Source organism: Lissotriton vulgaris, chromosome 3_2, assembly GCF_964263255.1.
Source record: "Lissotriton vulgaris chromosome 3_2, aLisVul1.2, whole genome shotgun sequence".
In the NCBI taxonomy this organism is placed as follows: Eukaryota; Metazoa; Chordata; class Amphibia; order Caudata; family Salamandridae; genus Lissotriton; species Lissotriton vulgaris.
Window position 1 is genome coordinate 48448953 of NC_141690.1, and position 17753 is coordinate 48466705.

A 17753-nucleotide genomic window follows, 5' to 3' on the forward strand; every position below is an offset into this window, starting at 1 on the left:
AGTGATGGAGTATAGAGCGCGCCCGTAGTTAGCTATCATAAGTTCGTCACGGGATCGGGACACAACGATGCCCAGGTAGGTTAAGAGTGTCGTCGCACCATTTAAGGGGGAAGTCCGGGGTGAATCTGGTGGTAGATTCAGTAAGAGGATAGATTTGGGACTTAGACCAATTGATGTTGACCCCAGGTATGTGTCTGAATATGATAAACAGGCGCAGTATGGGATTCAGACTAATGTCAGAATGCCGTAAATATAGAGTAATATCGTCGGTGTACAAAGAGATGAGAATCTGCCGCTCTGGATAGACAATAAAATGATCTCCATAATGTTGCCTGATTTTTGCAGTGAGCGGTTTTACAGCCAATGCAAATAGCAGAGGGGAAAGGGGACACCCCTATCTGGTGCCCCTCGTCAACGGGAAAGAGGAAGAGCACAGTCCATTCACCATCACAGTAGCACGCAGCCCAGTGTATAATAAATGTATTCAGGCTGGAAAGGGGGGGAAAGCCCATACGTACTAGCACAAAGGATAAATAGTTCCAATCTAGGGAGTCAAATGCCTTTGTGGCATCAAGAAATATGGCAGCCACGTTGTCGTCAGGATCAATATCGTGAAGTAAGGCAAATAGCTTTCTCAGGTTGTGAGCGGTGCACCTGGTCGGGACGAAACCTGATTGGTCCAGGAGGACCAGCACTGGCATAAGGGGGCTAATGCGGTTGGCAATTAATTTGGTGAGGATTTTGGAATCAACATTTATAAGGGAAAGGGCCCTGTACGAATCCAGTTGGGTAGGCGATTTGTTCGGCTTGGGTATGGAAATGATTAGTGCTTCTCGCATTGTACGGGGGAAGATGCCAGACTCGCGAGCCTCCTCAAACACGTGACGTAGCACTGGGATAATGAGATGTTTATAGGGAGGCCATTGGGTCCAGGGGCTTTACCTGATTGTAATTGCATAATAGCCTTGATAATTTCATCACCTTGATGGTGAGCAAGTAGAAATTCCCTTTGGCCATTCCCCAACCAGGCTATGGCAGTGTCGTCGAAGAAGGATTCAAAGTCTACTGGAGTGTGACAGTGGGTAGAGTATATGCTCTTATAAAATTGTCTGAACGCCGCTAAACTGTTCGAAGAGTCACGCATATCAGGCCATCTTCGTCTTCTATTTCTAAGACTGTGTTTGTAAAGCGGGGTGGGCGGACAGAGGAAGCCAACGCCCTTCCCGGTCTGTCACCTTCACCATAGCACCGAGCCTTGTAGTATTTCCCCCTGAATTTGCACTAGCGTTCTGCAGCTTCCTGATATTCACTGAGGAGTTCATGTAGTCACGCCTGTATTGTGGGAGAGGGCGCGGACTGGAATGCAGACTCAGTATGTTTCAGCTCTACCTCTAATTTGTGGAGTGTGTTTCTTATATCTTTTAATTTCCCACCACTCTTTGCGATGCAGATGCCTTCCATATGGTAGAGTATATGGGAACAGAGCCTTCATTATGAAGGAAAAAGTCTGATATTTCTTGTTCTACCTCATCTTTGAAGACAGGGTCAAGTAGTGATTGCGGATTGAGGCGCCACGCTAGGTATGGGGGTTCCTCCTGCGGGGGGTGAGCGTCAGCAATACCGGAGAGTGGTCCGAGTATGTGCGCGATAAGTAGGTGGTGTGTGGTGTTCAAGTCGCTAATCCCTTATCCACTAACCAGTAATCTATGCATGACCAGGAGGCGTGTACAGAGGAGTAGCAGTAACCCCGCTGGGTCACTGGGTGGTGAGTTCTCAATGGGTCTGCAAGGCCGTGCTCCTCCGTTATATCTCGGAGGGTTTGCTGAGCAGCCATGTAATGATGTGACTGGGGATGTGATCTGTCCAAGCTGGGGTCGAGCGTGACATTAAAGTCTCCGCCCCAAATCAAATGAGTGGTGTCGACATCTGATATCTTTCCCCATAACATCCGAAAAAATTCGGTGTCATCGGAATTTGGGCCATATCACGATACTATGGTAAGGGACTGCCCCAGTAGCCTCCCCCACATAACAGTATATCTCACTTGAGGATCTGCGTAGGAGCCGATAGGGGTGTATGGGAGTGTATGTAGCACTAGTATAGCAGTTCCCAGGGCATAAGAGGAATAGCAGGAGAATCCTCTGTGAGCCTCCCAGTGGGCAGTGAAGGTAGGGGGAGAGTTAGGGGATAGATGTGTTTCTTGCAGCATAGCGCAATGAACATTATGCTGGTCTAGATAGGCAAGAATATGACAACGTTTATGGGGTTCAACTAAGCCGTGCACATTCCATGACAGGAAGTTATATTTAAGCATGTTGGGATGATTCTCTGTCATAATCGCAATAGAAGGAGGCTCAATGGGCCATAGTGTGTGTAGTGACATGTGGAGAAAGCAATCAGTGGAATCGCGCCAAGTGTTGGAATAAAAGGAACTTACTCCCCCCCCTCGTCCCTCAACAGCAACCCCAACTTGCTGTGCTTATCAACCTCCCCCTCCCAACAGTCCCACATCACCCAGTCCCAACAGGGGACAAAAAGGGAACATTGCAACCTTGTTGCACAAAGTCACGTAGTAGGGTTTACCTGGTGGGTGGCTACAAGAGGGCAACCAGATTCTTCCTTGCAAAGGCGAGGGTGTTCGGGCTAAAGATATTCGGTCCATCCAGACGACTAAAAAAGTGGAGGTGAGCGGACAGAGGAGGGCCAGAGGAGATCCAAAGCGATAGCGGGTGCTCAGTGCATGAGTCAATTTGGTCATTGCAGGCCAAGCTCGGGAGCCCACTTCTAATCCTTGGGCAAGGGGAGTGAGTGATCTGATCGGTAGTGTGGACCCCCTGCAGTACCAAGGGTCATGGCTCTACGTCCTTCGCGTGACCCATGCTCACTGCAGCCAATGGGTGGCTTTTCAGTTATGTGCACATCGCTTTCCGCAGGGAGGCCTGACCGTGAATCTTTGTATGGTCATCCACTTGATGTCCGATGCTCCCCCGTCCCCCCACCTCTGTAGTGGAGGAGACGGGCTCCTATGATGTCAAAAGTAGCATTGCTGTATCAGAGAAGTGAAGTCCGTCGTCCTCCGCGCGCGTATGGCCGTCTCCACTGCACCTGATTGCCCAAGAGCCGCCACGTGGGTGATGCCATTTGATAGAGAAACCTGAACGAATGGAGTAGTTAGGCCTATTATTCAATGTCCGATGCACCTCTATTCTCATCTTCTCGCCTCTCAGGAGAACGGCTCTCTCTCAATAGTTTGGGCAGGGTCTTGAGGAAATCCTGACCATGTTGCGGATTTACAAAGAAGTGCTGTTTCCCTTGGGCTGTGATCTTCAAGCATAGGGGATGCCAAGTTGTTGAAGCCGTCTTTTAACCGGGAGGAATTTACGCCTCCTGTACAGCCATGGTAAAGTCCAGATATATGGAGATCTCCGATCCTTCATGAGTAAGGCGGCCTTTCTCCCTGGACAGGTGGAGGACAGTGTCTCTATCACGATAGTTTAGCATTTTAGCTATTATGGGGCGAGGGGGAGTGCCAGGTGGAGGACGACTCACCAGCGACCGGTGTGCCCTCTCGATCTCAAAGACTGTCGAGAATTCCTCTCTGCCAAACATCGCTATAAGTAGGCGTTCCACGTAGGCCTATATTTTCCCGGTAGCAGTGGATTCTGGTATCCCCAAAATGCGGAGGTTGTTTCTCCTAGAATAAATCAATCAATCAATCAATCAATCAATCAATCAATCAGAGTACTTGTAAAGCGCGCTACTTACCCGTGAGGGTCTAAAGGTGCTGAGGGTAGGGGGTGCTGCTATTGCTTGAAGACCCAGGCCTTGAGGAGTCTTCTGAAGGTGAGTATGTCTTGGGTCTGCCATAGATGGGTAGGTATGGTTTTCCAGGTCTTGGCGGCAAGGTAGGAGAAGGATCTGCTGCTGGAGGTTGTTCGTTGGATGCGGGGGACAGCGGCGACAGCTGGTGGAGCGGAGCTGGCGGGTGGAGGTGTAGAAGCTGAGTCTGCTGTTCAGGTAGTCTTGTCCGGCTTTGTGGAGTGCTTTGTGTGCGTGGGTGAGGAGCTTAAAGGTGATCCTCTTGTCGAGGGGGAGCCAGTGTAGGTCTCACAGGTGGAGGGTGATGTGGCTGCGGCGGGGAACGTTGACGATTAGTCGGGCGGAGGCGTTTTGGATGCGTTGTAGTCATCATAGGTGTTTGGCTGGGATTCCTGCATAGAATGCATTGCCATAGTCCAGTCTGCTGCTGACAAGGGCCTGTGTCACCGTTCTTCTTGTTTCGGTCGGGATCCACTTGTAGATCCTGCGTAGCATGCGGAGGGTATTGTAGTAGGAGGAGGAGATGGCGTTGACCTGTTTAGACATGGAGAGGGAGGAGTTGAGGATGAATCCTAGGTTACGTGCATGGTCGGAGGGTATTGGTGCTGTTCCAAGTGTGGTCGGCCACCAGGAGTTGTCCCAGGCTGAGGGGGTTGGTTCAATGGATGAGTACTTCTGTCTTGTCCGAGTTAAGCGTCAGACGGCTGTTATTCATCCATTCGGTGACTGCCTTCATTCCCTCATGGAGATTGGTTTTGGCGGTGTGTGGGTCCTTGGTGAGAGAGAGGATGAGCTGGGTGTCGTCGGCGTAGGAGAACATGTTGAGGTCATGTTGGCAGGCCACTTGTGCAAGGGGGCCCATGTAGATGTTGAACAGTAACGGGCTGGGTGATGAGCCCTGGGTGACGCCGCAGATGATGTCGGTGGCATCGGATCGGAAGGTCAGGAGGTGGACGCTCTGGGTTCTGCCAGAGAGGAAGGACGTGGTCCAGTCAAGGGCCTTCTCTTGGATTCTGGCTTCTAGGAGGCGGGTATTTAGAGTGCGATGGCAGACCGTGTTGAAGGTGGCTGACAGGTCCAGGAGGATAATGGCTGAAGTTTTGCCGCTGTCTAGTTGGCGCCTGATGTCATCTGTGGCAGCGATGAGGGCTGTCTGAGTGCTGTGGTTTCGTCTGAACCCGGACTCGGACGGGTCCAAGATGTTGTTGTCTTCCGGGTGGTGGGCCAGTTGCATGTTGACGATTTTCTTGATGACCTTCGCCGGGAACGGAAGCATGGAGATGGGCAGGAAGTTCATGAGGTCCTTGGGGTCCACCTTGGGCTTCTTGAGGAGTGCGTTGATTTTGGCGTGCTTCCAGCTTTCTGGGAATGTCGCTGTTTCGAAGGAGATGTTGATGACCCTCTGTAGTTGCGGTGCGATGGCAGCGTCTGCTTTGTTGAATACGTGGTGTGGGCACGGGTCTGACGGAGATCCTGAGTGGATGGAGTTCATGACCTTGCATGTCTCGTCGTCGTTGATGTTGGACCAGGAGGTCAGGCGGTTGGGGCTGGTGGTGTTCACAGGGGAGGTGGGGTCTGGCGTAGTCGGGGCAATCATGGTGTTGAAGCTGTCGTGGATGTCATCGATTTTGCAGTGGAAGAAGATGGCTAGTGAGTTGCGCAGTTCTTGTGAGGGCGGTATATCTATGGCGTTGGCGCTGGGGTTGGAGAGTTCCATTACGATGCTGAAAATCTCTTTACTGTTGTGTGCATTGTTATCCAGGCGGATTTGAAGGAGGATCTCTTGGCTATTCTCATGTGGTGGTGATGTCTGTGGGTGGCGTCCTTTTGGGCTACGTGGTGGTCTAGAGTGCGTTCGTGGAGCCATATCGGCTCCAATTTCCGGCAGGTGCGTTTGGAGGTCTGCAGCTCATCGGTGAACCAGGTGGCTCTCTTGCTGGCATGGTTCTTGGAGGGTTTCTTGAGCGGGGTGAGGGTGTTGGTGCAGTCTGCGATCCACTGTCTGAGGTTACAGGTTGCAGTGTCTGGGTTGGAGGGGTCGGTGGGTGGGTTCTAGGCAAGGGTGGTGATCGGCTGGTCTTCGGTGACTTTGCTCCAGCATCATTGATGTAGCTGTTGGGTGCAGTGGTGCGTGGTTGGTTTGTTGAAGTTGAAATGGATCCAGCGGTGGTCGGCCCAGTGGAGTTTGTTGGTGTGGTCGAAGGCGACATGGGTGCCTGTGGAGAAGATGGGGTCCAGTGTGTGGCCGGCGGCATAGGTGGTTGCGGTGACGAGTTGTCTGAGGCCGAGGTTGGGGAAGTTGTCGATCAGGGTGGCAGAGTTGGCGTGTTGTTGTTCTCAAGGTGGAAGTTCATGTAGTCCGTGGAGGCGAGTGTGTGGGTGCTGGCGAGGTCGGCGATGGAGTCACTGAACTGAGCTTTGGGTCCGGGTGGTCTGTAGATGAGTGTTCCTCTGAGGGTGGTGTTGGGGTCGGTGTGGATCCAGAAGTGCAGATGTTCGGCTGTGTTGATTGTGTCGACTGCGTGGGTGGTAAACTTGAGGTTGGACTTGTGGAGGATGGCTATTCCTCCTCCGATTCCGTTGGCGCGGTCCCTGCGGTTGATCTTATAGCCATCCGGGATGGCTTTGGCGATGTCAGGCACCGAGGAGTCGTTCCATCAGATCTCAGTCAGGAAGGCCAGGTCTGGGGCGGAAGTGTCCAGCAGATCCCAGAGCTCGACGCCATGTTTGCGTGTGGAGCGGGTGTTGAGGAGTATGTAGCGGAGGTGGTTGGGTCTAGTCCTTGGAGGTTTGGTGGTTCTGTCGCAGGTCAAGCTGCAGGTGTGGCAGGATAAAGGTCCATGAGTCCGTTTCAGGGTGGATTGGAAGCAGGTGTGGCTTCAGCCGGCATTGAGTGCTTAGAGGGTGCTGGCGTCATAGTGGAGTCTGGTGTTGTGGCGTTCGTGGGGTCCAGGGGTTCTGCCGCTGGGCATGCTCCAGGCGCGGACAAGTGCAGACGAGCTGCATGGCCTCCATAAGAGGTGAAACGGAAGGAAGGAGCAGCTGGGAGGTGGGAGCGGGGTGGCCAATGGGTATCAGAGGGGCAGGGCCACAGGGACACAGCGGTGGGAAGGAAGGAGCAGGAAATGGCAGCAGGCAGAGGGAGGAAACAAGGCAGCAGGCGGCTGTGTGGTGGCATGGGGAGCGACCTGCCTGCGAGCAGGGTCAAAGGTTGCTCCTGCACCACTGTGCGGCCCCCTTAAGAGGTGGAAAGGGAGGGAGGAGCAGCTGGGAGGTGGGAGCGGGGTGGCCAATGGGGATCGGGGAGGCGGGGCCACAGGGACGCAGCGGCGGGAAGGAAGAAGCGGGAAAGGGCGCAGGCAGCGGGAGGAAATGAGGCAGCTGGCGGCTGTGTGGTGGCGTGGGGATGGACCTGCCTGTGAGCAGGGTCAAACGTCGCAAGCAGGGTCAAAGGTCGCAATTCCAACTCCTCGTTCTTAACGGCTATCACCCTCAACACCTTATCCATTTCAAGCGTGCAAGTGTTAGTGGCAGTAGTAGTGTCCTCTAGGTCTGATATCCTCCTCTCCTCTTCAGTCAACCGGTCATCATGAGGAAAAGCAGCCAGCTACTGTCAATTGCCCAGGCTGTTGGCGCAAGGACGCCTCTAATTTCCCATAGCAAATAGTTACCAAATAAAGGGACAGGCGCTGAAAGCTGGAACGCAAGAACAGGGTTTATTTCTCATGAGGAGAGCCTGTCATTTCGGACACGCACACAGAATGTCTTCGGGAGGTGCTCTAACTGCATCTCTGAGGCCTGGCCTCTTATACACAGGTTTATAGCTTTATTACATGTGACACATTCTTGTTAAGGCTTTGATGTACGGAAAGACATCCTTGGAATCCCCACTTTGAGCCCGTTCCCACACATATCTACAGTAAGTGATGACTATTCCACAGCAGGATACTCTGTTGATTCCCGGAGCGGGTGTATCTGATCGGATCGCACAGGGTGAGGGGGGCCTTTGATTAGTCGGAGATCCTTTGAATCGGGGCAACTGCTTACAGGAAAGGGGGCCAATAAATGGCAGCTGCAGGGCCAGGTGGTGGCTTGGGAGCAGGGCAGGGCAGAGGAAGGGGGTTCACCAAAGGACGGGGAGGTGTTGGCCGGGGGGGAAATGCGCCTCCGGGGTAGGCTCGCGCTGGGAGGGGGTGCATGGTCCATATACGAGAGAGCGGGGGTGGTCAGAGAGTGCGTGGGGGGATGTTTGCAGCGCCAGGGGAACACGCTGGCGATCGGCGAGGGGCAGAGGGGCTATGGTGCTTTCAAAATGGCTACTGCTTACTAGAGCGTACGGGCCTGAGAGGGGACAAGGTGGCGCCGATTATGTTGACATCGCAAACCAGTTTTTAACAGTCCTCCCTTTTCAACATATCTAGCCAGCTTGTCTAGCCGGCACCCATCTTCATTAAATTCTTAACCTCGGCATTGTAAATGATTTCAGGCATTCTCTCTTCACAGTACAGAGTCTTAGGACAGACAGAAATAATCTGACAGAATTGTACATAATTACATGTAGTTGATGTGATAGGCGAGGAGGTAGCGCATACAAAATTACACCAGCTGCGTCATATGTCAGACCTTGAGGTAGGAGGAGGGAAACTCGCTTGAATAAAAACATGATAGTAAAACATTCTGGCAGAACAAGGGATATTACGTACATTATTTAAGGCCTAGACCTCGCGTGGATCAAACTAGACAGCATATTCAGGTGACGGCTGATGTTATACAATTGTCATTATACAAAGTTATGCGTACAGTTGGAAGTGACCGATATAATATCTCGAAAGCTCAATTGGGAGATAGTCAATATGAAAGTGGTTGGGAGAGGAATTCGACTCAACATGAATTACAGTCAGAGGGGGGGGGTTATGTTCCAAAAGGGAGTTCTTCTTTCCAGTGTCCTTATTAATGCGAGCCATCACTGGTAGGCTCTCATTGTTCTTCTTCTTTCGTTGGCGCTGTTGAGCACCGGCGGTGGAGCTAAGGTCCAGCTCAACCCCAATTTTTCACGTTGCAGGGTGTGACCGCTCTTTGCTCTCGGATCACAGTCCTGTTTTGTCCTGTTCCTTAACAAATTTTATCATAGTTACCCTTAGACGGGGTACCCGCATTTTGTTCTTCTTTCATTAAGTCAAGTTCAAAAAATCCCATATGAAAGGGGGGTGTAGGGGCGTGCTTTGGGAGGCCGAGGGAAGAGGGGGTGGAGTGGGATCAGATCAAAAGTGGACCAAGGAGGGCAGAGTCTTTTAGCAATGAGCCCATCAATCGGGCTCGACGGGTTGGGACTTCAGGCACGAACTGATCAATGTGCAGAGGTTTCTGAATAGCCCCTCTTTCTATCACTTCCCATGCTGAGAATGGTGCCTCGTCCCCCATCTCTTTGCTCCGTGGCTCCCCCTTGGACGAGGCCATAGATGTTCCACGATCCGCAGCCAGGCTGTGCGTCACGTCCGACCCCTCTCCTCCGATGACCGCATGTTATCTTTGAATAAGTAAAAACAAATTTTAGGGAACTGGTAGGGAAGACGTTTACATACTTCATTCTCTCTCCCAATCCCAAGTAGTTGGAGAAACGTTTATCGGTCACTCTATGGCGGATGTCTATCAACTCTTACATCGGTGTATGCTACTAACTCATAAATCATTGCTGCGATGCAAGTTTGCGAATGCTCCTGCAAATTCCCTCGTCGGGTCTGCTAGGTGTGGGTTCCTGTACTTTACAAACGTGGTAGGAAGTCTGACATTTATCAAATACCTGGTCTGTCAAAATTTGAACCGGCTTCTCCGGTAGAGACTCGTCTTTCTAACACAAGCCTTGTTTATTCATACTTCTCTTTTTTTCAAGGACTGCTAAAAAGGGCGAAGTGCTACTGTCATGGGCTCACAAGTATCTGTTCGGGGAGGGACATAAGCTAAACATTTTTCTTGTTGGAGACAATTGTTAACCTTTATCAGTTTTAAGCGATGCATCTTCAAAAACAAGGTCATCAACTATTTCTAAAATGTCCAGGGACGGCTAGTACAGAACTGGGACTATTCTGGAGGAACGGGGATGTTTGGACTTTTTACTTTGGGGCCATAGGCGGGGTGATCTGAGCAATGGAGGTGTGGTTGTTAGGGCCCTAAAACAACAAAAACCACTGACGTATAGTTCCCGTAATAAGGGCCAGATTGGGGGACATCAGTCGTCTTACCTGTCCTTTCTTTCTCAGCCAATTAAGTTCCATCATTTTACAGAAAGGAGAGGTAGTAGTGTGGCAAGATACGGTCGTTTTGCTTCTGTTAATTTGTTCGAACTCTTGTCGAGTTTAAGCCAATTATACATATACCGAGGAGGTACAGTGTCGTTATTTATATAAAAGAGGGCAAGAGGCCTTCAGTGAGGAAGAAAGAAAGAAAGAGAGGGAGAGAGAGAGAGAAAGAGAGAGAGAGAGAGAGAGAGAGAGAGACGTGCGCTTCAAGTAGGCTATTTGGTACACGAACGACATAAAATGAGGGAGATAGAGAGACAAACGTGTACGATAATAGGCTACTTGGTGCACACACAACATAGAGCAACACGGGTCAGGTTTACGTATAAGAACACAAGCCGAGGGAAAACATAAATTCGACGTTCACGTACACACAAATACAGGATAGGGTGTGACAGTACATACATCAAACACAGAAACCTAAAACGAAGACACAGAGCCATTTTGGGCAAGGGAACCTTTTTTTTTTTTCCTTTCCTCCTTTTATACGTGCTGCGTATTTTCAGCATTCTCCGTAATTCATTTGGAGGTCACTTATTACCTTTTCTTCCTCCCTAATTGTCGGCAACCTTCGCTGGTGGCCTCTGTTGAAAATACTTACTCTTTGTCAATTGGTCGGGGACTAATCCAGTTGTGCTGATACTCACGGTGGGGTCTTCGAACATTTTAGCAAATGATGATCCAAGCTGAGGCAAAGGAGGGCGTCAGTCGGGGGGGCAATGGTGCAGCTTTCACTTCCATGTCTATGAGGGTGGAAGAAGGTGGGGGTAAATCTAAAACATTGACAACATTCATAGTTTCTAGGTGGAGGGGACTTGGGTGAACCTCAACCCGGGGTACTCCTTGACTTTTTTTTATTTAGTCGGCGTATGAATTCACTCATTGGCGTGCGCTATTTTGGTTGCATATTTGGGGTGTCAGCTGGAGTCACGTTTTGTCATACTGTGATAACCCGTCAAGTTTCTGATGCAGGCCATCCTCCCAGTCGCTAGCTTCAGAGAGAGACAGTCGGTTCTGAGTAAGGAAGTGCTATCTATGTCTTTGTTTGTTCGACGCATGTAGGCACCATGTTCAGGCCCACTTTCCCCATTCCATCGACTGTTCGATCACTACTTTAGTCACACACAAAGCATCCTCTTATTGGTCTAGACGTGTGCAAAACGTATTTGGTCAAGCTATACGCATCAGGGCATTCACGCGCACATTCAAACAACACAAATTCCTCACGTTCCCAGGGATAGCCCCCGCATACAATGTACCATCTTACAGTGCTAGCCTAATTTCTGCGCGGAACATGGTGAGTCTTTGGTCTTCTCCATAATCCAGTGGAAGTACCGATGCGACCTGCAGAAAAGGGGGAAGAAGGGGAGGGGGCAGCGTTCAAAGCACATCAGCGCGCATAAACACAAAAAAATTCTTTACTTACCACGTACTCGACTTATCTCCGCGGGACGCCGACCCTGGCATCTCGACGTCTAAGCCCAGGGGAACTGGTAGTGTGGAAAGGACAATCAGTGGTAGGCTGTTTATTACATAGATCGCTCAAGTGCGGTATCACAGACCGTGTGCAGGGAAGGGTCAAAACCAGAGGTGGTCAGTGTAAAGTGAGGGGGTGACGGATCCATGTTCTCATTCGGAGAAGAGGAATGATCTGCAGTAGTACAGGGTCGTTCCTATGCACCGGGCATGGAAACTAGAGGGGTTAGATGGTATTCCTTTGGAGCGGTTTAGGAGCATCTGAAACAACTTCCCTGATACACGTGGCATGTAAAGCAAAGACTACGAAGTCTTTGCGTTCCGAGGACCCAGATGCATTTAGAGTTTATCACTAACAATGTTCCAGGCTGATGTATTTTCTCGGGAAATTTACAACTGTCCTGCAAGTAAATATTCCTATTTCGAGGAAAAAAGGGTGTTTCTTCGTCCCACGAGGGAGCCGTTGAGCAGAAGAGGCTCGGTCTACTGTCTTAGTTGCTGATAGGTCTGAATATCGGATTCTTATCAATCGTTTTATGCTGCAGGAGTGGAAAACACAACAGCCCTTGACCAAATTATCTTTACCGCATTTCTGCGTACTATACCTTTTAACCGTCATGTAATCGGACTGCTTTATTTCATTTGCCTTATACTTATTCAAAAACAGTGGCTATTATTCAAAACTTTACCAATCCAGGTGCTACTACCATGTTTTGTTTTAAAACCTTTATTGTGAAAATGTCAGGATACAAATTACGGGCCTATAACCACGTGGGCCGGCCACGGAGCAAACTAGAATCGTATATGATGAGGGGACATTTACACTGTAGAAAAACGTAACGGGCGGGCCATTAGGTTGCGGGAACTAAGGTGTCTAACAGTTGCAGAATCGGTGGACGTAAATTTTATAATCAAAGTACGACAGAACCAGTTACAATAAAATTATCTAGATATACATTTGCGGGCCAGTACTATGAGTAACGTCAATTCGAACTTTCAATAGTACAGTAATCAATAATACATTAGAACTTAATATCAATAGGGATGTCCAAATGTTCAACCAGTACCCGTCCCCGCCCACCATGTGCTTCAAAACTGCATACATATCTCGTGATATCAAGGCTGAGCAACCAGTACACAACAAGGAGTTGCTAGCCTCATTTATACTGGCGCCATTTTGGGCGAGGCCGGGCCGGTCCAGAATATAGTCAAAATGTCTCCACCAACCAGCGGTCGGACCAGAACCCCTTTCGGCAGTCCAAAAAAGTTCTGTTAAATGACAACAGAAGGGACAGGCAACAAGAACCATCAGTCAAAAGAGGGGAGGGCAAGTTCTTCCCTACCGGGTCACGTTGGGGCTCCACCGGAACTGATCGGATTGGTAGTCTACAGTGTCTCTGGATGTTTCAGACTGAAGCTGGCGTCAGCATGAGAGCACCACCATCTCGTGGCTACGTCGTGGCCATTCCGCAAGTAATCATGGCAGACGCTCCCCACCGGAAGCCTGCGGGAGTCGGGGGCCCTGGTGACTTTTGTAGAATTTTCAAGGCTGAGGGTACGTTTTCGGGAATGGGGCCCATGCTCTAGCAGGCAAGCGTCCGAGTTCCAGGGTTTGCCCAGAGCCATCCTTGCAGGCCAGGCCCAATTCTGTGGAGCCGACCGCTATTTCGTGAGCTCCGTGGCAGTCGCCTATCGCTGCACCGCAAGAGTGGGTGCAATTCAGCCGGATGGCGGGTGAGACGCTGTAACCGCATGAGCAGGTGAAACTCAGCTGGCCGAGCGAGGCACTGTGCCGCAAGAGCGGGCGCAACTCAGCTGGTCGAGTGAAGCGCTGGGGTGCAGCTGAGGGAACCTCCACCTGGGGAGGTGGGGGAGGCTCGTTCGCGCCGCCTCTCCCTCCCAGTGCACCCCTCGCCGTCTCCCGGCGCAGGTATATGTGATGGTCGGATCAGGCAATAAGAGGGGTGGGGGGGTCATCAGCAAGGCATTCACCCCCCCACCCGAGGCTCGCTGGATGTCACCTCAGGATGGACGAATGGGAAGGCCAGTACAACAACATCGTGGCTGTGGTGCCTCCGGCCTATTCGCACAACGGTCCGCTACTGATGCTGCCTCACAGGCCGCTGGATTTTGTAGGCTTATTATAGCCCAAAGCCGACCAAAAGACAGCCCAAAGCAGCCCAATGTTGCTGCTCCGAGGAAGGAGGGACAGGGACAGTATCAAGCGGACGGCGAATGCTTTGGGATGGATGTTGCAGCAGGCCGCCATGTAAATAGTTGTTTTTAAAAGAGTGTTTTACCGTGTTTGCTTCGTTGGAGTGTTGTATGTATCTATAAGTTATTAAAGTGTTTTAATCATACTACTTTGTTGGAGCGTTGTATATATTTGTAATCTGGCAACGAGCACAAAAATGTTACTGCATAACCAGAAAAAGACATAGCCCAATTGTGCGTGATCTAGCCCAATCTGGCGACGCCGATGGTGGGTATCAGTAGACTTCCATTTGTATAGGGTTTGTCGTTTATTGGGCGGGGTGGGTGGTAGGGCAGACATGTTTGGGGCCGCGGGGCGGAGGAGTCGAGCTGCTTTGCGTCCATCGCGGCTTCGAACTTGGCTCCTCCCACTAGTTTCATGTTTCTCGTAAGGGGCTATTCTTAGTACTTCTATTTTAGCGGGGTAAAAAGGGTCTCATCAGTGGCCTATTGCTTTTGTTTGATTTCTTTTGTTTTTCTATAGCGATTTTTATGCCATAGTTTGCCAGAAAGGTACAGCGGATAATCCGTATTTTATATATATGTCCTCTTTATTAGGGGTGCCCTCCGGTGGGACCAGACGAGCTACCTCTAATAAATGGTCCGGGTAGAACCAATTACCAATCAGTGGGGAGAAGATTGGCATGACGGGTTACAACGGGGGACAAAAGTCTGCTCTACCTATCTTTTCACTGCTTGCAAAGACTAGACAGAATATCTCTATTCCACGTTTTTTGTAAGCAGAGAATACCTCCAAAGAACCAATATCGAACAACCAATGTTCGGGCAATCAAACAATCAATGGCGAGAAAGAGATAGGCACGACGGTGAGGTAATCTAAATTTTATGGTCAAGTTGTGTTCCCTAGCGAGTACCCCACCGTCTCCATGTACGAGTTAAAGTGCATGTAACTTCCCTCCTGTGTCAGCTATGAAGACGCAAATACATTTGCGTCCAACGTTAACATGTCCTCTTTCAGACCCACCATGAATGGGTCGAATGGTCCGTTCCTAAGTATGCTATGCCAACGTCTTTTTGTAGTGTACTCCTACGTTTTTCAGCTCTGGCTGAAGTAGGCCCTGAATCTCTGCCACCAAGCCTCTTTTCTGGCTTCTGACTCCGAGAAATCTCTGCCCAGGCAGCCCCTGTACTCGTGAACTCTGACTTACTTTCAGCGCGGCCCCTCGCGCTCGGCTCAGCCTGCTGCCTGCCAAGATTGACTATAACCTTCGAGTTATCTGTTTCCCTCCCCGAAAATACATTCCTGCCTGCTAGCTTCAGTAAACATCCTTCCTCAGCTACAGGGCTAAAGGGCCGACCTGTCTCCGAGCAAGTAATTCGTAGCTTCGTTGCCATGCTTCCATGGAAGGCCCCATGCTCCCACGCTTCTCATACAGACACCCAGGCGCTCATACACGCATCCACAGCAAGTATAGAATAGCTTCTGCCCCAGAGACCTTTCCGCCCAGATAGCTTAGTTCCTAAACATCAGATATCAGATATGATAGAAGCACAAGTTGATCTGACATGCCAGACTTTTGTCTCTTTTCCGTCAGTGTAAATGTCAAGTCCCCTGCACCCCTCCAATTACACGTCATGCAGCTGCGTGCGCATCCAAGCTTCCGATTTCTGCTGACTTTGCCACATTTTCTGTTAGTGCCACCCCTTTGTGACACCTATCAGTGACGTTTCCAGAACACACCTCTAGTTCACGCCTCTTGATTACGCACATGTACTACGTGTAAACTGTTATCTTGTCTTCTCTCAGCTGTTACGCCTTCTATACTATTTTCAATGGTGTACAATAAGTATATAAGCTATGTACTGTTAATAAAATGTCAGCGCGCGCTCTATCCCTTCTGACACCCTGTGTGGTGGTCAGAACATGATATCTTGGCCATGACCATTCCTTTTTAAGGAATAAAACCCTTAGAACTCTAACACCACGGACTCTGTCTTTTTTCACCCGATCTGAGTTATTATTGATTAAGTACTTACCTGCATAGAAATTAAGAGTAAATTATTTATTTACATCATTTTGGCGCCCGAACAGGGACCCCTCCCCCACCTCACGCGCCGGTTGGCGCATTGCAAGCTCTGTCCCCTGCCATCAGTTAGATGGAATATACGCGTACCGGCAGGATTTCCTGCATCTCCCTCTGACCCACGGAGGTGACGAAGACTGCGATCAGTGCCCAGACGAGGCGGTGAGGAGTGCGGAGGATCCCGACCAGAGCCTAGCCGAAAGAAGCAAGGTCCGAGGTGTCAAGAGGCCCACCAGGTTTTCCGAAGTTTTCCGAAGTTTTCCGAAGTATCGAGTCGAATCCAGTCGAGTTTTCCGAGGCCTTCTGTTTCCGTGCTTCCCGGTGAGTACCATTGCTGGGTCGTATCTAGACGGGTTTGGGTATACAAGTCCGGTCTGCACTGTTTTTAGGCAGTGTATCTGTACTGTTTAGCAGTATATCTAGTATTCTGAAATTCTGAAATTCTGCACTGTTACAACAGTGTATCTGTACTGTTGAGCAGTACATCTAGTATAGTGGGGTAGTCATCTATGTTTTAAACGTTTTTTTGATTAATGTCGTGGTATGAATGTGACTGTTTTTCTTGTGCATTATTGTGTTTTCTTGTATAAATAGTTACATTCAGAATTAAGTATCAAGGATCGAGCATTTCAGTATCAAGTAGGCACAATGCCGTTTTTCAACAAGTTAAAGCAGATAGGAACTAGGAAAGGGATGTTAGAGGAAGAAATTCCGATCCCCCCTAGGGACACTCCAGGTAATTTCATGTATAACAAACATGGCATAGACGCCATATTGTATCTAGAGTTATGGACCGATTATACAAAGCACCTAGAGGAAAGATACCGATGGCCAGTTAACGGAACATGGGATGCCGAGTGCATCATAAAGGTAGAAGAAGCATTACGGAAAAAGAAAGCCAGACAATCTCAGAAAGACGCCATAGAATTTTGGCGTAAGGAATCACATAAACGTGCTGAAAGAGCACTTCGTAGAGAAGACAGACTTAAAGAATCAGAAAAGGCCCAAGAAAACGAATTAGTTATTGAAGGAATTCGAGTAAAATCAGAACAAATAGATCGCATCCGAAATAGCCAAGTGAACAACATGTATCTTTTGGCCGAGGGTACACCTGACGCCATTTCAGAAATACCGAAAAATTTGCCGTCACCATTAGTTCCAACTAAATTAATGCACAAGACTACTAAAGACATATTCCTAAATTCATACTTAGAGGATGTAGCACCAGCTTACACCAATCTGCCTGTTCGTGCCCTGCCTACTGACAGGGACGGGGGTGGCACTCCACCCCCAGGTCACGTTCCGCCGGTACCGCAACAGACCTCCCCTGTTCCGCCAGCCCCGCCGCTTCCCGTACTCAAAACTGACCTACCGAAACCACGTTTGCCTGATCCACCTAAACGACAAATTCAAGTTCAGATACAGACTCCGCAGGGAGGTAATGCACAAGCTTCTGCTTCAGGAGGTGCGACCGCGGGTCCTCAGACCCCGCCACCAACTCACAGATTCAATCTCAGAGGTATGCAGAGTCCTCTCACGTACAGGTCTCCCCACGCCTCTAATTCATCCCGCCTTGACACATTAAAAGAAAACATGTCAGTTTGCAGATATGATCCAGTACCCGGAAAGGACGATTTAATGATATTGGCATCATTACGGTTAAGATCTGCTACTGATAACTTGTTATGTTATGTAGGAATGAAGGAGCGTCTAGATAGAATATATGAGTTTGTTCAGACAGGAAAGGACCCTGACAGTATTAAGGATGCCATGGAGAAACAGAAAGTTGACATGCAAGCGCTGATACTACGATTTTTCATAAATTGTCTAATAAGAGAACGAGACAGGCCCGGAACAGATCAGA